This window comes from Scyliorhinus torazame, chromosome 2 (assembly GCF_047496885.1).
Source record: "Scyliorhinus torazame isolate Kashiwa2021f chromosome 2, sScyTor2.1, whole genome shotgun sequence".
Classification (NCBI taxonomy): domain Eukaryota; kingdom Metazoa; phylum Chordata; class Chondrichthyes; order Carcharhiniformes; family Scyliorhinidae; genus Scyliorhinus; species Scyliorhinus torazame.
Window position 1 is genome coordinate 337,323,673 of NC_092708.1, and position 24,811 is coordinate 337,348,483.

At 50.7% G+C, this 24,811-nt stretch overlaps 1 long non-coding RNA gene across 1 annotated transcript; it reads left to right on the top strand.

Moving 5' to 3' along the window:
• The first annotated feature begins 3,518 nt into the window (after window positions 1-3,518).
• On the top strand, window positions 3,519-20,120 carry LOC140402527 (uncharacterized). The gene is made up of 2 exons (XR_011938159.1): window positions 3,519-3,934; window positions 17,917-20,120. It is a non-coding gene; the product is annotated as an uncharacterized lncRNA (long non-coding RNA).
• Window positions 20,121-24,811: the final 4,691 nt, after the last annotated feature.

A 24,811-nucleotide genomic window follows, 5' to 3' on the forward strand; every position in this document is an offset into this window, starting at 1 on the left:
CACGACCCTAAAGGTCGCTCTGCCTTCTCTCTTCGCAAATCTAACCCCGGATTGCAAACCTGTCACCACCAGGAGCAGACGGTACAGCACCCAGGACAGGACCTTCATCAGGTCCGAGGTCCAGCGGCTGCTTCGGGAAGGCATCATCGAGGCCAGCAACAGCCCCTGGAGAGCCCAAGTGGTAGTCGTTAAAACTGGGGAGAAACACAGAATGGTCGTGAACTATAGCCAGACCATCAATCGGTACACGCAGCTCGACGCGTACCCCCTCCCACGCATATCTGATATGGTCAATCGGATTGCACAGTACCGGGTCTTCTCAACTGTAGACCTCAAATCCACCTATCACCAGCTCCCCATTCGTAAATCAGACCGTCCATACACTGCCTTTGAGGCGACGGTCATCTCTATCACTTCCTCAGGGTTCCCTTCGGCGTCACTAACGGGTTCTCGGTCTTCCAAAGGGAGATGGACCAAATGGTCGACCGGTACGGTTTGCGGGCCAGGTTCCCGTACCTAGCAACGTCACCATCTGCCACCATGACCAGCAGGACCACGATGCCAACCGTGCCAAATATCTCCACACCGCCACTCCCCTCAAGCTCACCTACAACAAGGAGAAGTGCATGTTTAGCACAACCCGCTTAGCCATACTTGGCTATGTGGTCCAGAACAGAGTTCTGGGGATCGATCCCGACCGCATGCGCCCCCTCATGGAGCCCCCCCTTCCCCACTGCCCCACGGTCCTCAAACACTGCCTGGGGTTCTTCTCATAGTACGCCCAGTGGGTCCCATACTATGTGGACAAGGCCCGCCCACTCATACAGTCCACACACATTCCACTGGCGGCCGAGGCACAACAGGCCTTCGCTCGTATCAGAGCCGATATCGCCAAGGCCGGGATGCACGCAGTAGAAGAGACACTGCCCTTTCAAGTAGAGAGCGACGCATCGGACGTCGCCCTAGCCGCCACCCTCAATCAGGCAGGCAGACCCGTGGCATTCTTCTCCCGCACACTTCATGCCTCAGAAATACGGCACTCATCCGTCGAAAAAGAGGCCCAAGCTATTGTTGAGGCTGTGCAGCATTGGTGGACGGCAGGCAATTCACCCTCCTCACTGACCAATGGTCGGTAGCCTTCATGTTCAATAACACACAGCGGGACAAGATCAAAAACGATAAAATCTTGAGGTGGAGGATCAAGCTCTCCACCTATAATTACGAGATTTTGTATCGCCCTGGCAAGCTCAACGAGCCCCCCGACACCCTATCCCGAGGTACATGTGCCAGCGCACAAGTAGACCGACTCCGGGACCTGCACGACAGCCTTTGTCACCCGTGAGTCACACGGTTGTACCATTTTGTCACAGCTCGCAATCTGCCCTACTCCGTCGAGGAAGTACGGACAATCACCAGGGACTGCCAGGTATGCGCGGAGTGCAAGCGACACTTCTACCAGCCGGACCGTGCGCACCTGGTGAAGGCCTCCTGCCCCTTTGAACACCTCAGCGTGGATTTCAAAGGGCTCCTCCCCTCTACCGACCGAAACACGTATATTCTCAGTGTGGTCGATGAGTACTCCAGATTCCCCTTCACCATCCCATGCCCCGATATGACGTCTGCCACCGTCATCAAAGCCCTAAACACTATCTTCGCTCTGTTCGGTTTCCCCGCCTATATCAACAGTGACAGGGGATCTTCATTCATGAGCGATGAGCTGCGTCAGTTCCTGCTCAGCAGGAGTATCGCCTCCAGCAGGACGACCAGCTATACGTGTTCTCCCTCTCAGGTAGAGAGGGAGAACGGGACGGTGTGGAGGGCCGTACAACTGGCCCTAGGGTCCAGGAACCTCCCAGCTTCTTGCTGGCAGAAGGTCCTCCCTGATGCACTCCACTCCATTCGGTCACTGCTGTGCACCGCCACTAACAACACACCCCATGAACGTCTTTTTGTCTTCCCCAGGAAGTCCACATCCGGGCTGTCGCTCCCGACTTGGCTCATGGCTCCAGGACCAGTCCTGCTCTGTAAGCACGTCTGACTCCACAAGGCGGACCGGTTGGCGAAGAGGGTGCAATTGCTCCATGTAAACCCCCAGTATGCCTACCTGGTGTACCCCGATGGCCGCCAAGATACTGTTTCCCTCAGGGACCTGGCACCAGCAGGTTCCACACACACACACCCGGCCCGGCGCCATCCTCCCCTCCCCCAGTGCGCCCAGCATTAACCCCACCAGGACCATCCGTCCTTCCCCTGGCCACGCCCGAGGATGAAGAGGATTTCGGCACGCTCCCGGAGTCACCGAACATCGGACCAGCATCGGCATCACCGCCACCACTACGTCGCTCCCAGCAGAACATCAAGGCACCGGACCAGTTAAACCTCTAACTGGTCCGCCAGACTTCAAAAGACAAATATAGATTCATTGCTGTATATAGTTCTCCACCACCCCCGCCGGACTCAATTTTAACTGGGGGTGAATGTGGTAAACCACTGTTGCACCTATATAGGTGATGTAAGGTAGGACCTGTACTTCAGGTTCGCCAGTATTCCCTGCCAGCTGGCTCCACCCAGTAGACGGAGTATAAATATGCGTGTCCTCCATTCAGCAGCCATTTCACCAGCTGCTGTGGGAGGCCACACATCTTAGAGCAATAAAGCCTCAGTCGTATCCAACTCTAGTCTTTGTTCAATTGATCGTGCATCACACCTCCTGCTGCCCGGGGAAAGCGGGCAGCATAATCAAAGACCCCTTCCACCCGGCTTACTCTTCCAACTTCTTCCATCGGGCAGGAGATACAAAAGTCTGAGAACACTCACAAACAGATTCAAAAACCGCTTCTTCCCCGCTGTTACCAGACTCCTAAACGAACCTCTTATGGACTGACCTGATTAATACTACACTCATGTATGCTGCACCTGATGCCGGTGTCTATGTATTTACATTGTGTACCTTGTGTTGCCTATTATGTATTTTATTTTTCTTTTCTTTTCATGTACTAAATGATCTGTTTGAGCTGCTCGCAGAAAAATGCTTATCACTGTAACTCGGTACAAGTGACAATAAAGAAACCCAATCCAATCCCTACTTGCCTGCCCTGCACATGCCCACCCTTCAAATCCCCCCTCCACCCTCATTTCATGGATATGGACCTGTCAGACCCTGACCCTTGGCAGTGCCACCCTGGCACTTGGGCAACCTTGCACTGCCACCCTGGCACCCATGCAGTGCTCCAGCCATCTTGCAGTGCCACCTGGGCACCTTGGAAGTTCCAGGGCGGCAGTATTAAGGTGACAGCTGTGCAGTGCCAAGGTGCCTGCATTACAGGTGGAGGGCCATCCTGCACTGAGCCTAACCACCCAGGGGTCTCTGATGGCTTGTGGACCACCCCCCCCCCCCCCCCCCCCCCCCCCCGGGTGCCGTTCCGCCTGGTACACATTTGTACTCACTGGGGAGGCTGGTCGATTACGCAAGGCTGGTGGATGCTGGGTAAGTAGGTCGTAAGTAGGTTTAAGGCGTACTTCCGCAAGTCTTATTTGGTCCCGCTCTTTTTGGGTGGAGCTCCGACTCCGACCTGCTGCGGGACTTGAGCAAGTCCTGGGAGGCACAGAGGCTGCCGGGAGCCCCGCTGGAGAGCTCCCCCGAGATTCTCCAGCTGCGTTGTTCTCTCGTTCAAGCACAACGCAGCAAGAGAATCACGCCAGAGCAAAAAAAAACATACCTTTTAAAAGACTTGTAAAAACATGTTGCCTGTTGTCTTCAATATAAACCTACAGTTTAAATGCCTGCCCTCAATGGGGGTTCCTGTAGATGGTATGTCATAAGGGCGCACGGCTATATCGAAATTGTGCTGTGCTGACGCCTGCGCAGACTGTCCCGCAGGAGGCCCGTGGCTACCGTTGGAACAGGGAGTTTCGTCGCAATTTCTGAGTGAAAGTAAGTGCACGGTTTTCTCTTACAGTATCGGCTGGCCATGGCCTTTTGCCATGAAGTTATGGGGCACTCTTAATAATGGACTAACAGAACTGTACGGTACAAAAGCTAAATGCTGTGGGCACTGGAAATCTGCAATAGAAACAGAAAATGCTTTTATTAGAAAAGTCACAGATCTGAAATGCCAACTTTGTTTTTCTCTCTGCAGTTGGTGCCAGAGATGCTGAAGACTTAGTACTGTACAGTGGTTGCATTCTTCATCGTAAAATTTATATTTTGTATTTTAAATGACTTCTCGGCTAATCGAACCACACTGAGCAATTTGCAGTCAATAAATATAAGCCTTAAATTGCAGCAGAGTAGACCAACATTTAACATATTAAAATGAATAATTGGCCGAGTATTGAAGCACTCAGGTGTAAAATGTCAATATTTAGATAAAAGCAATGAATGTTGGAAATGCATTGCCGGTTTCACAGCATCTGAAAGTGAAAAATATATTAATCCCTCAGATGCGGGTGGCAAGTGGGTGAGATGATAGTGTGGCAGGTGGGCGCGATGTTAGGGTAGCAGGTGGGTAGGCTGGCAGATGAGCGAGGTGTTAGGGGAGTGGGTAGATAGAACGGCAGGTAGTAGGGTGGCGGGGAGACAGTGGCAGATGGGTGTGGTGGTAAGGTAGAAGATGGGTAGGGTAGCAGGGTGGTGAGGTGCGTGATTGGGTAGGGGGGTTGGGAGTCAGGGGCTCAAAGGAGTGTTAGGGGGTTGGTGTGAGCGATTTGGGGGTGCAGGAGTTAGTCTAGGATTTTCTGTCTAATATTTGCTGGATAACTATCTGGATAAATACATCGGAACTGCCCAAAGTTTCTGACTCCAATTTAGAGTCATTTTGCAGAGGTCCTGGGGAACATGGGAGTTGTCCATCAGAAGTTCAAACTTCCCATGCAATCCCCATGTGTCAGCGCATCAGGACTTCTGTGGAATCCCAGCACCATCTTGGGTCATACATCTGGTTTCCGATGATCCAGGGAGCAGAAGACCTGGGCCATTGCAAAGCAATTTAGGCTGATTTTGAAAAAGAATAATTTCCTAGTTCGGGGGGAACTCTGGCCCCTTCCAGCCACTTTGGCTAACTCAGCACAGCCAATCATCACGGACAAACCCAAAACCATCCTAATCTGTAATAATATAATAATCTTTCTTAGTGTCACAAGTAGGCTTACATTCATGAAGCTAGTGTGAAAATCCCCTAGTCGCCACACTACAGCGCCCGTTCGGGTACACAGAGGGAGAATTCATCGTGTGGGCTCATAGTAGCCAATGCATTTCCTAAATGTGCTACTGGGAGATTGAAGGAAATCAATAAATGTGCAAAATTAAATAATTTGAACAATGGATCTTTTGGTGCCAGAGATGGCAATCTAGAATCAAAATGTAATCAAGGAAATGCCCCAGTGATGACTAAAGACGATAAAACTATTCTTACTTAGAATTTTCTGAAAACACATTTTTTTCCCCTCATTGAGTTGAAATGTCACAACATTCTGGGGCTGTTAGCCTCACAAATTAATTCTATTCAAAACTGTCCCAGGGTTCATGAAATGCTAATTTTGCATCTTCCCGAATAAGCTGAAAAGAAATGTCCATAACCCTGGAAAACAATCCCTGATATGTTTGTGCTAAATTTCACGGCATCAATGGTGTTTTTTATTCAGACTGATCTTGCCTTTGCCATGAGAGGCCTCAACCTTGCTAGGGCTCCCATGATTGTATTTTCTAATAATTTTTTTTTTAGAATACCCAATTATTTTTTTTTCCCAATTAAGGGGCAATTTAGCGTGGCCAATCCACCTACCCTGCACATCTTTGGGTTGTGGGGTGAAACCCACGCAGACAATGTGCAAACTCCACACGGACAGTGACCCAGGGCCGGGATTCGAACCCGGGTCCTCAGCGCCCCAGTCCCAGTGCTAACTTCTGCGCCACATGCCGCCCTGTATTGTCCATTAATAATAATTACATTAGTATTTGTATAAAATAGGCAGTCAGAACATTAGAATGTAAAACATAGGAGCTGGAATATGTCGTACAGTCCCTCAAGCTTGTTCTGCTAATTAATAAACTCACTGCGAATCCTCAACCTCAACCGCAACCGCCCGATCCCATTATTCCTTGAACAGAAGGTGCTGAATATACTCAGCAGGTTGGACAGCCGCTGCAGAGAGAGAAACAGATAAAAGGGGTGGGTTTCTCTGTCCCCGATTTCTGGTGCGGCATGCCGTCGGGACTCTCCGTTTCGCCGGCAGTTCAATGGGGTTTCCCATTGCTTTCCCATTTGGAGTGGTTTCCCCAGTGAAGCTGAGAGTGACTCACAATTCGAAGGACTTTTAGTTTGAGATGGTGGAGGTGGCAAGTGCGTTCGTTAAGGACTGGGACAGAGATGGAAGTTGGGATTCAGACTTTGTTGGTGGGGATGGGGAATGTTTTTCTTATTGAGTGTTTTGTCCTTGGATCGGGGTTTTGATTCTGTCTCTTAAATGGGGGGGGGGGGGGGGGTTCCTTATGGGTGTGGTTCCTCCTTGTTTCTTGATTTGAGGGAGGTGGGGTTTTGGGCATGAGGGACTGGGTTATTGAGGATGGGGTGCGGAGAAGGGGGTTTCTGGCAGGGGTCACTGCGCTAGCAAATGAGGATTGGCTAGTGAATGGGAGTGTGGTAAGGGGAGCGGCCACGATCATTAGTGCCTGGTCGAACAGGTTTCAATGTACCTGGGAGATGTCAGTGGGGGGAAGGGATTGATACTTGGTGAGGTGTTTGCAAGAGGAAGAGGATGGGGGATTCTAGGAGGGAGGTCAATGGTAACAAAAACGGTAACAAAAGGATGGGGCAGGTCTGGCTTGATGGGAAGGGCTTGGGGTAATGGTGGTGGTGCATAGGAGAGGCGGCGGGGGGGAGGGGGGGGGGGTGATAGACCCCCGGTCAGGATGGTGACGCGGAACGTAAGAGGGTTAGGGTGAAGAGAGCAAAAGGTTTTGCGCATTTGAAGACTTTAAAAGCTGATGTAGTGATGCTGCAAGAAACCCATCTGAGGGTGAAGGACCAGATGAGGCTTAGGAAGCCTCTGTTTTAGTGACTGGACGCCAGTGACCAGTGGCGGACCATCGGGATCCATGCTGGGCCCCCTATTGTTTGTCATTTATATAAATATGACTATGTGGGGGGTAGGATCAGTAGGTTTGCGGATGACACAAAGATTGTCCGGGTGGTTAACAGTGAGGTTGAGTGTCTTGGGTTACAGGAATATATAAACGGGATAGCCAAATGGGCGGATAAGTGGCAGATGAAATTTAACCGTGAAAAGTGTGAGGTGATACACTTTGGAAGGAGTAATTTGACAAGGAAGTTTACTATGAAAGGTCTGACACTGGGAAGATCCGAAGAACAAAGGGACCTTTGTTTGTCCATAGATCTCAAAGGGCAGATTAATAGGGTGGTGAAAAAGGCATCTGGGATACTCGTTTTTATCAATCAGGGCATAGATTACAAAAGCAGGGAGGTCATGTTGGGAGTTGTACAGAACTTTGGTGAGGCCACAGCTGAAGTACTGTGCACAATTCTGGTCGCCACATTACAGGAAGGATGTAATTGTACTGGAGGGAGTGCAAAGGCGATTCACCAGGATGCTGCCTGGGATGGAACATTTAAATTATAAACAGAGGTTGGATAGGCTTGGGGTGTTTTCTCTGGAACAGAGAAGGCTGGGGGGGGTGACCTGATTGAGGTGTACAAGATTATGAGGGGCAAGGACAGGGTAGATAGGGAGCAGCTGTTCCCCTTAATTTAAAGGTCAGTTACAAGGGGACACAAGTTCAAGGTGAGGGCAGGAGGTTTAAGGGGGATTTGAGGAAAAATGTTTTTACCCAGAGAGTGCTGACGGTCTGGAATGCACTGCCTGGGAGGGTGGTAGAGGCAGGTTGCCTCACATCCTTTAAAAAGTACCTGGATGGGTACGTGGCATGTCATAACATTCAAATGCGGGCAAGTGGGATTGGATGGGCAGGTGTTTCATGCGTTGGTGCAGACTCAGTGGACCAAAGGGCCTCATCTGCACTGTGGTATTCTGTGATTCTGTGAAGGGCTGGGTGAGCAAGGTGTTTCATTCAGCGTTTGACAATAGGGCTCGAGGGCTGGAGAAGCTGGTGGCAGTCAGAGGGGCAGGTAAGTGATCGTAACGGGTGCACTTTTTATGCCCCCAATTGGGATGATGCGGGATTCGTGAAGAGAATGCTGGCTGCCGTTCCGAATCTGGATACCCATGAGCTGATAGTGGGGTGGGGATTGGGGCACAGTGCTGGAGCCGAGGGTGGGCAGCTCCCAGCCGCGCTTGCTGACCCCGTCGGGTGGGGGGTGGAGGGGGAGGGCGAAGACATTGGCTGGGCTCATGAGGGAGATGGGGGGAGGGGGGTGACCCGTGGAGATTTTTACACCCGAGTGTCCGGGAGTATTCATTTCTTTCCCCGGTGCACAAGGTGTTCTCAAGGATTGGTGGGGAAGGCGCTGTCGGCCTGAGTTAAGAGGGCAGAGCATTTGGCAATTGTGATCTCAGATCACACTCCATATTGGATGGCTGTGGTATTGGAGAAGGGGGCCCAAAAGCCAGGGGGGAGGATGGATGTGGGGTTATTGGCGGATCTGAATATCTGTGACAAGATAGGGAAGGTGATTGAGGAGTATGTGGGGTCCAGTTGCATGGGGGAGGTTTCACGGTTGGTGGTTTGGGAGGCTCTGAGTGAAGGGGGAGGTGATTTTGTTTAAGGCCAAGGTGGATAGGGAGGAAAGGGGGGAACGCCAAAAGTTGGTAGAAGAGGTTTTGGAGGTGGATGAGAGGTCTGTGGGGGACCAGGATCCGGGGCTTCTGGCAAAGAGGAAGGAGTTCCAGGCGAGGTTCGACCAATTGTCCACTGGGAAAGCGGTGCATCATTTGAGAAGGGTGAGGGTGAGGGGGGCTGTTTATGAGTCCAGGGAGAAGGCAGGGCGTGTGTTGGTAGGTCAGCTGCGTAGGGAGGCTGTGGTGAGGGAGATAGTTTGGGTTTGGGACACAACGGGGGAGTTAGTGGTGGCTCTGGAACAGATTAACAAGGTGTTTGAGGAGTTTTATAGGGCCTTGTATAAGTCGGATGCAGCAGAGGATGAGTGGGAGATGAGGGAGGTCCTGGGCGGGTTAGAGTGCATGAGGTTGGTTGAGGTGGAGAGGGCAGGGCTGGAGGAGCCGATGGGGGTAGAGGAAGTGAAGGTGGCAATCGAGAGGATGCAGGCAGGGAAGGCGACAGGGCCAGATGGGTTCCTGGTCGAATTTTATAAAAGATTTAAGGATAGACTGGCGCCGTTGATGGTGTTGAGGTGTGACCATCTCCCTCTGTCGTTGAGGTGGATAGGCTTTTCTCCTCGTTTGGGAGGGGAAGGTGGTGAGGATAAGGAACGTGATACTGCAGAGGGGATGGCGGGTGGGGGGGTGCCTCCCAAATTTGATGTATTATTATTGGGCAGCGAATGCAGAGAAGCCTCAGGGATGGAATAGGGATGTGGGGGTTCTGTGGGTGAGGATGGAGGTGGGTTCATGTAGGGGGGCAGGGTTGGGGGCATTGGCAAGGGCAGTGATGGCCCCAGGGAAGTATTTGATGAGTCCAATGGCGGTGGCCATGCAGAAAATTTGGAGGCAGTTTCAGCAGCATTTTAGGTTGGGAACGGGGTCGGGGGCAATGCCGATTAGGGATAAGCACAGGTTTGATCCAGGGAGATCTCGCAGATGTCCATCCACAGGTGCATCCACGCTGTCAGGGATGCCCGATATGCCCGGAAGGCACAATACATCAACGTCAGTCCCACATGGTGACCCCCACATCACTCACCTCCCCTTCTCCCCCCCCTCCCCCCTTCCCCGACACTGGTCCCCCTTCCCCTCACCTGACCCAACTCTGCGCCCAGCCCATCCCTCACATGGATAGAGGACCGAGGCAGTTCAGAATGTCGGTGAACAGGTGTTTATTTCTGACAGTGCTATGTACAATAACTGTGCCCTAGCCCCTAACGGGATCCGATGTGCTGCACCCGTGCCAACTTAACTGGTGTCTACCTTTCTCATCTTACATGTCATAATGCTCCTTCTAGGTTGGTTCCCAGGTGGTGCATCAGAAGTGGAGGCGGCCGGCTGTGTTTCCCACCCTGCGACCCCTTTGGTGCTGTCCTCTGGAGCCACCGGACCTGGATGGGCCCAGCAGTCTTCTGGGTATCACAGGTGGCTTGGTGCCACCCTGTTCTACCTGCTGCCCGTCGGATGTGCCAGGGACAGATGGGGGGTGATTCAGAGGCGCTGCAGTGTTCCAGCACCTCTCCTGTGGCTGTCCCCGGCACAGGCCCAATCCCTCCTCCTCCCTCAGGGGGCCCGATGGCCCCCAGGTTACTCCTCCTTGGGAAGTGGGTGCAGCCAGAGCGAGCCCTGCGTCACCTGGCACTGCCAGTCCTGGAGGCCCATTCTCGTCTCAACCAGCGTCTCAATGCTAGCGGCCATGGAGCACAGGGACTGTGCCTCGTCACTCAGGGACCAAGCCAGGTCCTTCTGTGTCTGGCTCAGGTCAGCTAACCCCCGGCCAATGATCTCGATGCATGCAGCCATGGCCCATTTTGATTGGTCATGTTCTGGAGAGCTGCAGCAATGGCCATATGGCCCTGATACATGGGTGCCTGTGACATGGCAGCCCCATAGACATGGCTGCCCTGTCCTCCTCATCAGCCATTGACCGGACACCCGTGCCCCAAGCCTAGGGCATCCTGACCCATAGCCGTGACCCTCGCACCCAAGGCCTCAACCACAGAAACCACGCATTCGGTGTTGGGCTGGGTAGCATGCATTTTCAGCAGCGCCTTCTGCTGATTCAGGTGGTTGGACTCCTCCAACTGCACCTGCAGGCGCTGGATGGTTGCTGACGCCCCTTCATGTAATCCCCGGCTCTGCACCTAAATTTCCCACATTGATGTGCTAGACCGGTCTGGACACCAGCTAGTACCTGGGGTCGGGCTGCTCACTGACCATCTTCCCCCTCGGGGATTCCTACCTCCACCTGAAGCGCCTCTTTTGTGCGAACCAGATATACCCCAGTAGCATCTACACTAAAATGCCCAACCGAGGTGAATATCTCTGGGACGGTGGAGGGTGTGGGAGACAGCTGTGACGAGAAGTCAATGTCGTCCCCGGCATGTGCTCAGCAGTGTTGCAGGTCCCTTGTCCTCTGCTCCATGACGGTGAGGGACCGCAGGTCCAGCGGGCCCTCTCCGGTCTTCTCTCTCTCCCAGAGGTTCTGGGCTACCTTCTCCTGGAAGGACAGATAATGCACAGTGTGAGACACTCAGACATTGGCAGCGTAGGGGGTCCTGAGCTGGTGGCCTGTGTTACAGGGCACCCAGCCATGGTGGGCAGTATGGGGGTTGACATGCAGTGCAGGGTGGGGTGGTGCACGGACTGTTGGCAGGTGTGGTTCACCTCTAGGAGGGGGGGTATGGGTGAAGGGGTGTGTGGTATGGGGGTGGTTCCAGGAGCACAGAGCTGGTGTCTCACCCTGGCTGGCCGACCTTACCCAATGCTGCCTACCTGTCAACCTGGTGGGGACCGCATGGTGGGATTGGTGGGGGTGGGGGTGGGGGGGTGGGGGGGGGGGGGGGGGGAGAGCGGGGGGGGTTTCGGTGGGAGAGGGAGTGCGGAGATGGGAATGGAGAGTGTGGGATGGGGGTGGTGTCAGGGGCACTGAGCTGGTGACTTACCCAGGTCACCCTGAGGAGGTCGTGCAGCTTCTTTCTCCACTGCTGTCCTGTCCTTGCGGTGAGGCCCACTGCACTCATGGCCTCTGCCACCTCCGTCCAGACCCGGTTGGCATCGGCCGGTGGCAGCCTCCTTTCCACCCCGGGAACAGGGGGCGGGTTTCTCTCAGTCCGGGGCCGGGCCGGAGAATCCCCACGACCGGCAAGAATCGCGCCACGCCGCCCTGTCGCCGGGACGGGCACCATTGGTCCCGGCGTGGTTGGCGCTGCACCGGTCGATTCTCGACCCGGGAAGGGCCGAGCGACAACAGCAAAAAACCCGAGTCCCACCGCCGCTGTTCTAACCTGCTCTCAGCCGGCGGGACCTCGGCATGGAAGGGTCCGGGGGCGGCCTGTAGGGGGGGGGAGGGGGAGATCGACCACGGGGGTCCTCCATTGTGGCCTGGTCTGCGATCGGGGCCTTTCGGGCTGGGGGCCTCCATTGTTCGGCGCCGGCCCCTTTAACCATGTTGCGTCAGGGCCGGCGCGGAGAAGGGAGCCACTGCGCATTTCCGACGGCGTCAACACTTAGCCTCAGGATCAGAGAATCCCGCTCAGCGCGTCCCGCCTCTCCTCCAGAAATATCTCTTGCTCTGCGTCCGTGAGTCTCAGGGCTGCTCTCCGGACTGGCCCTTTTGCATGCCCTCAATGGCTCTGGCAATCATATCCAAAGAACAAAGAACAAAGAAATGTACAGCACAGGAACAGGCCCTTCGGCCCTCCAAGCCCGTGCCGACCATACTGCCCGACTAAACTACAATCTTCTACACTTCCTGGGTCCGTATCCTTCTATTCCCATCCTATTCATATATTTGTCAAGATGCCCCTTAAATGTCCCTATCGTCCCTGCCTCCACTACCTCCTCCGGTAGTGAGTTCCAGGCACCCACTACCCTCTGCGTAAAAAACTTGCCTCGTACATCTACTCTAAACTTTGCCCCTCTCACCTTAAACCTATGCCCCCTAGTAATTGACCCCTCTACCCTGGGGAAAAGCCTCTGACTATCCACTCTGTCTATGCCCCTCATAATTTTGTATACCTCTATCAGGTCGCCCCTCAACCTCCTTCGTTCCAGTGAGAACAAACCGAGTTTATTCAATCGCTCCTCATAGCTTATGCCCTCCATACCAGGCAACATTCTGGTAAATCTCTTCTGCACCCTCTCTAAAGCCTCCACATCCTTCTGGTAGTGTGGCGACCAGAATTGAACACTATACTCCAAGTGTGGCCTAACTAAGGTTCTATACAGCTGCAACATGACTTGCCAATTCTTATACTCAATGCCCCGGCCAATGAAGGCAAGCATGCCGTATACCTTCTTGACTACCTTCTCCACCTGTGTAGCCCCTTTCAGTGATCTGTGGACCTGTACTCCTAGATCTCTTTGACTTTCAATACTCTTGAGGGTTCTACCATTCACTGTATATTCCCTACCTGCATTAGCCCTTCCAAAATGCATTACCTCACATTTGTCCAGGTTAAACTCCATCTGCCATCTCTCCGCCCAAGTCTCCAGACAATCTAAATCCTGCTGTATCCTCAGACAGTCCTCATCGCTATCTGCAATTCCACCAACCTTTGTGTCGTCTGCAAACTTACTAATCAGACCAGTTACATTTTCCTCCAAATCATTTATATATACTACAAAGAGCAAAAGTCCCAGCACTGATCCCTGTGGAACACCACTGGTCACAGCCCTCCAATTAGAAAAGCATCCCTCCATTGCTACCCTCTGCCTTCTATGGCCTAGCCAGTTCTGTATCCACCTTGCCAGTTCACCCCTGATCCCGTGTGACTTCACCTTTTGTACTAGTCTACCATGAGGGACCTTGTCAAAGGCCTTACTGAAGTCCATATAGACAACATCTACTGCCCTACCTGCATCAATCATCTTAGTGACCTCCTCGAAAAACTCTATCAAGTTAGTGAGACACGACCTCCCCTTCACAAAACCGTGCTGCCTCTCACTAATACATTTCGACCCCTATCGGGGTCGTGGAATACCCGTCATTCAGTCACAACATCAGCACTTAGTCTCTCAAACGGAGAACGCAGCCCTTAATCCCAAATTGTTTAATTGAATTCAAATTGCTCTATCTGCTGTGGTGGGATTCGACCCGGGGTCCTCAGACCATTAACCCAGGTCTCTGGATTACCTGTCCAGTAACAATACCACTACTGCACTACATTTAAGGAAGGATATACTTGCATGGAAGATTGTACAGTGAAGATTTATTAAATTGGTTCCTGGGATGAGGACATTGACCTATGAAGAAAGGTTGAGTAAATTATATTATTTGGAGTTTAGAAGAACGAGAAGTGATCTCATTGAAACCTACAAGATTCTGTTGGGGTTTGATAGGGTAGATGCTGGCTGCATTGTTTTTTGGTTTAACCCATTACAATCCCCACCACATTCCCCAACTCAAACATGTCTCTTGTTGTTCAGTGTTGCTTCCACTGAACTTTAGAACACTCTCCTGTTAACACATTCTGCTATCTTCCCCTTGTACCACTATTAGCATTTCTTCAGTCCTTAATGCCACCATTAACACCCCTTTTGTCTTATGTCCATGACACCTTGTCAATCTCTTTTTGCCTCTGACCTATCCCTGGCCTTCCACCCATCCCCCTTTCCAACCGTATAATTCTGCACATTTCTATCCTTCTTCAGTTGTGTAGAAGGGTTGAATGGACTTGAAATGTTAACTCCGTTTTTCTCTCTCCATAGATGCTGGCAGACTGCTCATTATTTATTAAAAGCCCACTTATTGCCATAGCTGCCCCAACTACACTTCGTCACATCTTACACCTGTCGTGTTGGGTGTTTCGATATACAAACGAACCAACACGGTTGTAGATGGTACAACTCTGTTTTATTATTCTGTATAATAACAACTGCTAACTTCTGGCTGTGGTTCGTACTTCACCAGCTAACCTGTGGACCCAGCCCTAGCACTATCCTAGAGAGGCACTCAGCACATGGTGTATCTCTGAGTGGCACGCTGTGAGCTCTGTGCTCTGAGCTATCTCCTGCTGGAATGAGCGGGAACTGTGGTGTTCCCTGTTTTATAGTGTGTGTACTCTCACTGGCTGGCTGTGATGTTGCGTGTGTGTTGATTGATTGGTCCGTCTACCTGTCCATCAGTGTGTCTGTGTGATTGCACCATGATATGTTAATATGGATATCATGACAACACCCGTTAAGGACTCTGCTCAATGCTTCCATCTCCTCCCTTTCCATCGCATTTGTCCTGATTATGTATTCTTCCACATCAGCATTTTTTACATGAGTAAAACTCTCGACTGAGCATTCCCTCTGCCACGGTGGACAGTGCCCTCAAACATGTCCATTTCATTTCCTGCACTTCAGCTCTCACCCGATACCATTGTTCCCAGAATTATGATAGGCTTCCCCTCGTCCTCACCTTCCACTTCACAATCCTTCGTATTCAACAGATTATTTCCACCACCGCCAAATACACCCCCCACCCCCCTCAACTTTCAGCATTCCAAACAAACTGTTTTGCATATGATAGTCTGGTCCAGTCCTCAGTCCCCGAAACCCCAGTCTTCTTCCATGGTACCTTTCCAAGCAAATGCAGGAGACGTAACATCAGCCCTTTAAATCCTTTCTCCTCTCCGTCCAAGGCACCAAACGCTCCTTCCAGGTGAAGCAGTGATTCACTTTCACTTCTTTCCATTTAGACTAACATATTCACTGCTCACAATGTGGCCCCCTCTTTACTGGGGAGGCCAAACTTAGACTGAGTGACCGCATTGCAGAACATTTCCTTTCAGTCCGCATGCAAGACCCAAAGCTTGCAGTCGGCGATCACTTCAATTGTCCACCTGGTACTCATGCTGAAATCTCTGTCCTTGGTCTGTTGCACCAATTAGTTGAAGTTCAAGGGACAGCGCCTCATCTTCGGATTCGGCAATTTACAGCCTTCCAAACTTATGGTCCTGGTTCAAACTGGAACGATGGATGTTGAGGGGCGACCTGATAGAGGTCTACAAAATTATGAGGGGCATAGACAGAGTGGATAGTCAGAGGCTTTTCCCCAGGGTAGAGGGGTCAATTACTAGGGGGCAAAGGTTTAAGGTGCGAGGGGCAAGGTTTAGAATAGATGTACGAGGCAAGTTTTTTACACTGAGGGTAGTGGGTGCCTGGAACTCGCTGCCAGGGGAGGTGGTGGAAGCAGTGACGATAGTGATGTTTAAGGGACACCTTGACAAATACATGAATAGGATGAGAATAGAGGGATACGGACCCAGGAAGTGTAGAAGATCTTAGTTTAGATGGTCGGCACGGGCTTGGAGGGCCGAAGGACCTGTTCCTGTGCTGTACTTTTCTTTGTTCTTTGTTCTTTGGTTAGTGCCTGATTTTCGAAGTCACTTTTAATAAATAAATGAGGAAGTGTGGTTTCTGTTTTAAGGAATTAGCATTGGCGAGTTTCTAAGCTATGAACTCAAAATGTAAGTAACGATGATTAGGAAACTTTAAGAATTATTTAAGAAATAGTTCTTCTGTTTTTTTCCTTTATATTTTGATCATGTTTACGGTTAGCAAAAAATTCCTGTAACTGAATATGTAAAGTTTAAAAAAAAAATCATTCTGGCAATTCAATCTATTTTTACAAATTCCGCTGCACGAATACCCAAGACATGCTGAATACATTCATGAAAATTACCTCTGCTATTACATTGAAGAGAAGCAACTTGATAGATTTGCCCGAGCTACCCCCAAAATGAAATCAAGCTCAAATGTCAGTCTGCTGTTACAACCACATTCAGTCCAATATTGAATTCAGCTTGGGTGCATTTCAGAGGCAAAATTGCTATTAGCCCCCAAATAATCCATTCAACATTCCTGGGACTTTAAACTGACATGATTGGGCAGTGATTGGAAGAGAAACTGTTTACACAGTCTTTCACCTGAAAATTAATCAGCTAAATTTCCGAATGTGATTTGACTCCATTATTTGCTTACTGCATCCCTGTGCTGACGATTTAAACACGGCTCTGCAGCCTAAGATTCAAAAAATGTTATGTTCACAACACAGTAATATAGAATGAAAAAATGAAGCGGGATTCTCCGTTCCTGAGACTAAGTGTTGACGCTGGGGCAGGATTCGTGGACTTCAATGACGGCAAAACTGCCGCCGCACCTGGACCAATTCAGCGACTATTGAGGGGGTAGCACCAGTGTGCCACGAGGAACCCAATCGGTTCCAATGAGAAACAGTGTCGGATTCACCGAGTTCAAAATTGACACACGGGAGGCTGACAAGCTGCAGCCGTATATACACACTCCAATCCACACACACACTCATCCCAGCCTACAAGACGGCACTGGTTGCGCTGGAGCTCGCCCATCCCATTGATGGGTCGGCTGGGGCCAGAGGGCACCTACGGGGGTGACCTGGGGGAACTCCCATATGATCGGTGGCACTAAGTTCACAGTGGGCAGTCAGCAGCATGCACAGCTGCATGGCTGCCTTGCAGGCTGCGGCAATGGTGTCCGTGCCCGTCCACCCCGACCCCACAGCCCACCTCCTGGGTCCCAGGTTCGATTCCCGGCTTGGGTCACTGTCTCTGTGGAGTCTGCACGTTTTTCCTGCGTCTGCGTGGGTTTCCTCCCGGTACTGGGGTTTCCTCCCACAAGTCCCGAAAGACGTGCTGTTAGGTAATTTGGACATTCTGAATTCTCACTCTGTGTACCCGAACTGGCACCAGAATGTTGCGACTCGGGGCTTTTCACAGTAACTTCATTGCAGTGATAAAGTAAGCCTATTTGTGACAATAAATTGTTAAAAAAATGGGACCTGCTTCCACCACCCTTTCCAGAAGTACATTCCAGATCATATCAACTCACTAGTATCTTTTTTTGGCAATTATCTTGGAAGTACAAGACGATGTAGAAAATCCAAATGTTAAAGGCAATCATTGTTTATACAATTCTAGGCATTCAATAACTTTAATGTTAAAATTAATGGTTACAGTTAAACATTCATAGATTATTATTAGTAGTAGTACTCGCCCCGGCCCTGACAGAGGCCCCCTGGCCAGCGGCACAACTGTCAGCAAACTATAGCGATGTTGGACACTTTCCGTAACCCTCCTCTCTCTCCCTCAGCAGCCACGGCGCCTGTATCCCGAATTTTAAAAGCACAAGTGAACCTCGCCAACAGGAATTCCCCCCAGCAGAGGCGGAGAATCGAGAAGGTCCTGGAGAATGCCGGGTCAACACCGCTAATGATATACAAACAGTGTTTGCTGTACGTGAGGAGTGGGACGCATTGATGCCACTGTCGAGGCATCGGAGAACTGCGATTTGGCGTGAACCTGGTGTCCGCCACGATTTTGGCGTCAAAACCGATTCCCTGCCCTCGCCTTTCTCGAATTTGGCGTCGGCCGACGGAGAATCCTGCCCATGGTCCGGAATACTCCGGCCATTGTGATTCACGTTTCCTGCCGGCAGCACACCCCGCCCATGGGTTTCCCGGCGCCATGGGATGGCTTCAATGGGAAATCCCATTGACAAGTGACGGGGAAATAGAATCCCTACTCCGGGGAACGGTGCCTCGCCGAGAAACACATGGCGGGAGGAACCAGAGAGTCCAGCCCATGAAGTCCAGCTATTGGAAAGATCATCAGAGGAATATTTTTTTCCAGAGCGAAGATTGCTGGAAGTTTAAGCAACGCTTCCTGTAGCAGGAAAAAGCTTGTTGGAATGTTTTATGTTGGAATTCAGTCTAACAAATTGGATTTGTTTCTGATTTCCTGTTGGAGTGGGAAATGACTGGATGATTTTACTCCTTCTCTTCCTCACTGAGTGGGAAGTTCAAAGGAAACAGTATGGCTTTTCTGCGGACAAATCTTTCTTGCTTTTTAAAGTTAATTTGTGGATGTGGGTGTCACTGGCTCGGCCAGCATTTATTGCCCATCCTAATGAGGAGGTGGTGGTGAGCTGCCTTCTTGACCTAGCGCAGTCCAAGTTGTGGAGGAACACCCACAGTGCTGTTATTATTGCAATTAATTAGAAATTGTAATTAGTTAATAATTGCATACAATTATCACGCATAATGTAAAGAAGATGGAGTGGAAGAACATGGAAAAAAGGAAAGTGTTACAGCATTTAAGCAGGTTAGACCCCTCAATATATTACCCCTGTCCCAAGGAACATGCAGGTGTGATGGATATCACGCTGACCATAGATTTCAGATTTAAATAAAGACACTTTTAAGAATCAGAAATTAATACACAGTATGTTTACCCTAAGTAGAGTAAAAATCATAGGGAGGCACGGTGGCGCAGTGGACTGCTGCCTCACAACGCCGAGGACCCGGGTTCAATCCTGGCCCCGGGTCACTGTCCATGTGGAGTTTGCACATTCTCCCCGTGTCTGCTTGGGTCTCACGCCCACAACCCAAAGATGTGCAGGGTAGGCAGATTGGCACGCTAAATTGCGCCCTAATTGGAAAAAATAAAAATAAAAATCATTACAGCACAAATATCTTTTTAGAAACCACTAGGCACCTGGAAAAACATTACCTCACCCTTAGGCTAATTAAATTGCCTCAGACAAAGTGTCTAAGAAAAGTATCCGCGGTTTGACAGGAAATAAATCCCTTTTAATTACTCGATTGAAATTGTGGCTATAAACCGTAACGAGAGGCCCTCACACTGGATAACGAATAAGGCCAATTAAGTAACACTCGCTGCAAACAGTATATGACACCCTGAAAGATAGGAGAGAATAAGCAGAGAGAGTCAGTCTTGAAACTTGCTGTTCAACTCTATGTTTGGGAACTCTTGACACATCTGAGAGATAAACAAAATGAAGTTATTTTTAGAATGAACTATTGACTGAGCATGTGCTAAAATGTTTGACATCCAAAACAATATCCAGAAGAATATTAATTAACATTTAGAAAACAGACTGTCAAGCTACAAAATCTTAGCTGTTTCCAACAAAGATAAGAACATCAAACTATGAACGAAAGAGGGAGAAAAAAGTGCATAAAAAGACAGTTTCGCAAAGCTAATCACTCCTTCATGCAAGTTCTCCCAGAAAGGGAGAGCAAGAGTCAAAATTCTGTTCTATCGCCTGCTTCATGTTTGTGACTATGAACCTATTACTCTGATAAGAAATGTATTCGGTAAATGTTTTATAGATACTTATAGAATTTCCATGTTTAAATATATCCTTCTCTAAAAGAAGTTAATCCGTTAGCAGATAACAAAGGACTGTTAACAACTTCCTATTTTTAAACTCTGTGTCTTGTATTTTATAATTTAGAATGTTTTATGTAATAAAATTCCGCTGAAAAATATAAACTGTGCATTTTACTTTAACAAAGTCTTAGACCCTAGACACTCAAAGGATCCATGATCCAAAGAGGAATACGGTTTGGCAATGGGTGGCTTATTCGAACAATCGTCCATCAGGCAGTTGTCATCATATACACCAGTATATCATGGTGCAGACACATACTGATGGACATGCAGTGGGACCAATCAGCATACACAACACCGCAGCCAATCACCAGTGAGAGCACACGCACTATAAAGACAGGGGACAGGAGAGTTCCTGCTCATTCTAGTAGCAGCCAGCTCGGTGCACAGAGCTCACAGCCTGCAACACAGACATTCACCATGTGCTGAGTGCATCACCTGGTTAGGACTAGGCAGGGGTCAACAGTTAAAGCTGGTATTGCATTTACCCACAGTTCAAGTATGTTAATATAGTTAACCTTATAATAAAATAGAGTTGCACCACTTCAAGTGTTGGTGACCTGTTTGTGATCCAGAACACTCAACACATCATGATACCAGGAGTGAACTGGTTCAGTCCAGATAGCCATACCTCAGTGTACAGTGACAACCAGCAACGATACCCAGGCAAGATGTTCAAGATCCAGGTTCCGCAGAAGCTCCAGTGCCACGGCGGTCTCCGCGAAAACTGGCGGGCATTCCGGCAAAAGTTTGAAATCTTCCTGCTGGCAGCCAAACTAGAAGATCTGGCCGATCCTGAAAAAACAGAGCTTCACCTCACCATCGCCGGTGCCAGAGCAGAAGAAATCTTTAAAAAAATTCAAGTTCTCCAAGGGGCAAAACAGGAGCGACTTCCAGGCAGTCCTGGACAAATTTGGCAAATACTGTGAGGAAAACACACTCCAACCAGCAAGGAAAGGCAAGAGAAGCGCCAGTACTCACCTTGAGGCCAAAATCCTGGAGCAGAGAATGATTTTGGTCGGCGGCCATCTTTCTAAAGGGACTGCACTTGCGCAGTTGCGCGACGCCGCACATGCGCAATCCCGAAAATGGCCATCAGTAAAGGAACCGCGATCTGCGCGTGTGCAAATGCCTCCTACGTGCTACGTCACGCACGTCATGACGTCAGAGGCCCCGGACCATGCCCATTTAAAGGGGAAACGTCCCAAATCAAAGAAAAAATCTTTTAAAGCTGTAAAACAACCTTCCTTCACCTGGAATCACAGCAGAATGCCTCAAATAGAACCAGGAAATGAAATAAACCTCCGAAGAACCCTGCAACAAGCAGTTACCTATGCCCAAACCGAGTCCGATTCCGACTTCCCGCAGACCAGTGACACCGAGGACCCAAGGGAGCCTTTTCGAGTTGCTGTTATAACAAAGAACAGGCTGTCCCCGAATCAAAACCACCAGCCGCTGTCGGTGCACAGCATTGATCCAGACGACGAATGGTGTGCCACCCTGACGGTCAACCAATCCCAGATACGATTTCGCCTGGACACTGGTGCTTCCGCTAATCTCCTAGCGTGGTCAGCCTTTCAGACCCTTGGGGTTAAACAAACCATTCTTCCGTTGACCTGCCAACTAGTGGACTACAATGGCAACGTCATTCCTGCTACCGGTTCATGCCAACTCGAAGTGACGCACAACTCGCGAAAAGCCATCCTTTCCTTCGAGAACGTGGGCTCCTCGAAGGACTCTCTGCTAGGCGCACATGCATGCAAACTCCTAAACCTCGTTCAATGAGTACACTCTCTCTCTCTCCAGAGGACACGTCTGCCTTCCAGGATGCGGACTTCAGGGCGCAACTCAATGCCATCATCGACCAGCACCGCGACGTTTTCGAAGGCATGGGCACGCTTCCAGACACTTACAAAATCCTGCTCAAACAAGACGCCACGCCTGTGGTTCATGCACCTCGCAGAGTCCAAGCACCCCTCAAGAACTGCCTCAAGCAGCAGCTGCAGGACCTCCAGGACCAAGTAGTGCTCTCCAGAGTGACGGAACCAACCGACTAGGTCAGTTCCATGGTGTGCGCAAAGAAGCCTTCCGGCGAGCTCCGGATCTGCATTGACCCAAAGGATCTGAATCGCAACATAATGAGGGAGCATTACCCTATCCCCCAAGCGCGAGGAGATCACGTGCGAGATGGCTCCGGCCAACATCTTCACCAAACTTGACGCCTCAAAAGGATTCTGGCAAATTCAACTAGACAGGTCCAGCAGAAAGCTGTGTACCTTTAATACCCCGTTTGGCAGATACGGCTACAACAAGATGCCGTTTCGGATTATATCGGCATCAGAAGTATTCCACCGGATCATGAAGCAAATGATGGAGGGCATTGAGGGTGTGCACGTCTATGTTGACGACATCATCATTTGGTCCACCACCACCAGGAGCATATCAGTCGCCTCCAGCGTGTTTTCAAATGAATACGGGACCAAGGCCTTCGCCTCAACAGAGCCAAATGTTCCTTCGGCCAGACAGAACTCAAGTTCCTAGGGGACCACATCTCCCGGTTGGGTGTGCGGCCGGATGCGGACAAGGTGGCAACCATCACGGCCATGCAGAAGCCAGCGGATAAGAAGGCGGTCCTCCGATTTTTGGGCATGGTCAACTTCCTGGGGAGGTTCATCCCCAACCTCGCCTCCCATACCACAGCTCTCCGGAACCTGGTCAGGAAGACGACAGACTTCCAATGTAGAATCCCAAGTTTCTTTACCCGTCAGTCTGGCCTCAATAAAAGTCGAGATGGATTTGCAGGTACAGCATTAGTTATTTTATTTAGCTTGCAAGCGTTCCTCAATTCTCAGGAGTACGAAGCACATCCTGCTTCATAGACTTCTGGAATCAAGTGAGGATATGGAACAAAGGAATCTGTACTGATACATTCAAATGGCATCAAGTTTCACATACACGATGCCCATAGGTCATCCTATATCCCTCCTGACCTGTTGATCTATTCTGATTGGCTCACTTCCAATCCCTTCCTCTGGCCCCTATTACCCAGCATCCTTTTCTCCTGCTTTGGTGGACACACCTCTTCCTGCTTTTCCATGCGGTCTGAAATCCTTTGTCTGTGAACTCACCAGAATTAGACTGGCCTACCTCTACATTACATTAACTAATATCTCTAAAGTAACTATTTTATATCACATTCGTCACCAATGGCTTCCCGCCCACGAGCGCGAATGGGAGGAGCTTAAGACCAAGCTTACCACGGCCCCGGTATTGGCATTTTTTGATCCCACAAAGGAATCAAAAATTTCAACGGATGCCAGCCAATCCGACATTGGGGCAGTGCTCCAGCAACGCGATGAGGCCTCATCATGGGCCCCCATTGCATATGCGTCACGTGCCATGACCCCCACGGAACAGCGCTACGCGCAGATCGAAAAGGAGTGCCTGGGCCTGTTGACTGGGGTCGACAAATTTCATGATTACGTGTACGGCCTCCCCCAATTCACTGTCGAGACCGACCATCGCCCGCTGGTCAACATTATACAAAAAGACCTGAATGATATGACCCCTCGCCTACAGCGCATTCTGCTTAAACTCCGGCGGTACGATTTCCAGCTCCTATCCACCCCGGGCAAGGACCTGATCATAGCCAACGCTCTGTCCAGGGCAGTCAACATCCCGTGTGACCCAGAGGGGCTCGTCTGCCAGGTTGACACCCATATGGCCTTCACGGCCTCCAATCTGCCGGCCACGGATGAACGCCTTATCCACATTCGCCGCGAGACTGCGGCTGACCCCCTACTACAGCGTGTCATGCACCACATGACGGACGGGTGGCTCAAGGGCCAATGCCCGCAGTTCTACAATATCAGAGACGATCTGGCAGTAGTCGTTGGTGTCCTCCTGAAGCTGGACCGCATCGTGATCCCGCACAGCATGCGCCAGCTCATTTTGGAACAGCTACACGAGGACCACCTTGGCGTGGAGAAGTGCTGACAGAGGGCCCGAGAGGCTGTGTACTGGCCCGGCATCAATGAGGACATCGCCAACACAGTGCTCAACTGCCCCACCTGTCAGCAGTTCCAGCTGGCCCAACCATGTGAGACCCTACAGCCCCATGAGTTGGTCACGTCCCCTTGGTCTAAGGTAGGCGTTTACCTGTTCCATGCTCTCGGCAGGGACCATGTTCTGATTGTAGACTATTTTTCGAACTACCCGGAGGTCGCACGCCTGCACGACATCACATCATCGGCGGTCACCCGTGCCTGCAAGGAGACCTTTGCTCGTCACGGCATCCCACTCACTGTGATGTCGGACAATGGCCCCTGCTTCGCAAGCCAGGAATGGTCCAACTTTGCCAGCAGATACAACTTTGTGCATGTGACATCCAGTCCCCTGTACCCCCAATCCAACGGCAAAGCGGAGAAGGGCGTCCAAATCGTCAAACGGCTCCTCTGCAAGGCTGCCGATGCGGGATCCGACTTCTACCTCGCCCTGCTGGCCAATCGTTCGGTCCCACTCTCCACGGGCCTGTCGCCAGCCCAGCTGCTCATGGGTCGCACCCTCAGGACCACGGTGCTGGCCATTCATGTCCCAGACCTTGACCATGTTCCGGTCCTTCAGTGGATGCAACAGTCTCGTGCACAACACAAGGCGGCGCATGACGCTCGGGCGACTGATCTCCCTGCTCTGGCGCCGAATGACAATGTCCGCATCCATCTTCCGGAGGGTGGCTGGTCTGCGACTGCTGTGGTTCTTCAGCAGGTGTCTCCCCGCTCGTTCCTGGTTCGTCT